The sequence below is a fragment of the Leucopleurus acutus genome (assembly GCF_964270905.1).
Source record: "Leucopleurus acutus genome assembly, chromosome: 5".
Lineage (NCBI taxonomy): Eukaryota > Metazoa > Chordata > Mammalia > Artiodactyla > Delphinidae > Leucopleurus > Leucopleurus acutus.
The window spans coordinates 22,879,843-22,881,845 of NC_139147.1; positions in this window are offsets into that span (position 1 = coordinate 22,879,843).

Consider the following 2,003-nt stretch of genomic DNA (forward strand, 5'->3'; position numbering starts at 1 on the left):
TTTTGCAGAATTTTTTTCAAGTATGATGAAATTGTTTATCTTTGAGACAAGTAATTTAATTTTGAGCTTTATATTTAATATTTTTTAGGAAGAAATTTAGTTTTCTCAATTACAGGTATCTCATGGTAAAGAAAAGTCTGTTTTCTGAGTTTTTGAAAGGTAATAAACCCAATATAATCATGTTTTTCTTTCTCTGTAACTTATCTTTGGCCTAGTTGAGATTTTACTTTTAAATTTTATTATTATTATTAACATTTTTATTGGAGTATAATGGCTTTACAATTGTGTGTTAGTTTCTGCTTTACAACACAGTGAATCAGTTATACATATACATATGTTCCCATATCTCTTCCCTCTTGTGTCTCCCTCCCTCCCACCCTCCCTATCCCACCCCTCTAGGTGGTCACAAACCACCTAGCTGATTTTCCTGTGCCATGCGGTTGCTTCCCACTAGCTATCCACCCTACGTTTGGTAGTGTATATATGTCTATGCCACTCTCTCACTTTGTCACAGCTTACCCTTCCCCCTCCCCATAGCCTCAAGTCCATTCTCTAGTAGGTCTGTGTCTTTATTCCCGTCCTACCCCTAGGCTCTTCATGACTTTTTTTTTTCTTAGATTTCATATATACGTGTTAGCATACGGATTTTGTTTTTCTCCTTCTGACTTACTTCACTCTCTATGACAGACTCCAGGTCCATCCACTTCACTACAAATAACTAAATTTTGTTTCTTTTTATGGCTGAGTAATATTCCAATGTATACATGTGCCACATCTTCTTTATCCATTAATATGTTGATGCACACTTAGGTTGCTTCCATGTCCTGACTATTGTAAACAGAGCTGCAATGAACATTTTGGTACATGACTCTTTTTGAATTATGGTTTTCTCAGGGTCTATGCCCAGTAGTGTGATTGCTGGGTCGTATGGTAGTTCTATTTTTAGTTTTTTAAGGAACCTCCATACTGTTATCCATAGTGGCTGTATCAATTTACATTACCACCAACAGTGCAAGAGTGTTCCCTTTTCACCACACCTCTCCAGCGTTTATTGTTTCTAGATTTTTTGGTGATGGCCATTCTGAGTGGTGTAAGATGATATCTCATTGTAGTCTTGATTTCCATTTCTCTAATGATTAATGATGTTGAGCATTATTTCATGAGTTTGTTGGCAATCTGTATATATTCTTTGGAGAAATGTCTGTTTAGGTCTTCTGCCCATTTTTGGATTGAGTTGTTTGATTTTTTGTTATTGAGCTGCATGAGCTGCTTGTGAATTTTAGAGATTAATCCTTTGTCAGTTGCTTCATTTGCAAATATTTTCTCCCATTCTGAGGGTTGTCTTTTCGTCTTGTTTATGGTTTCCTTTGCTGTGCAAAAGATTTTAAGTTTCATTAGGTCCTATTTGTTTATTTTTGGTTTTACTTCCATTTCTCTAGGAGGTGGGTCAAAAAGGATCTTGCTGTGATTTATGTCATAGAGTGTTCTGCCTATGTTTTCCTCTAAGAGTTTGATAGTGTCTGGCCTTACATTTAGGTCTTTAATCCATTTTAAGTTTATTTTTTGTGTATGGTGTTAGGGAGTGTTATAATTTCATACTTTTACATGTACCTGTCCAATTTTCCCAGCACCACTTATTGAAGAGGCTGTCTTTTCTCCACTGTATATTCTTGTCTCCTTTATCAAAGATAAGGTGACCATATGTGTGTGAGTTTATCTCTGGGTTTTCTATCATGTTCCATTGGCCTATCTTTCTGTTTCTGTGCCAGTACCATACTATCTTGATTACTGTAGCTTTGTAGTGTAGTCTGAAGTCAGGGAGCTTGATTCCTCCAGCTCCATTTTTCTTTCTCAAAATTATTTTGACTATTCTGGGTCTTTTGTGTTTCTGTACAAATTTTGCAGTTTTTTGTTCTAGTTTTGAGAAAAATGCTATTGGTAGTTTGATAGGCATTGCATTGATTCTGTAGATTGCTTTGGGTAGGATAGTCATTTTCACAATG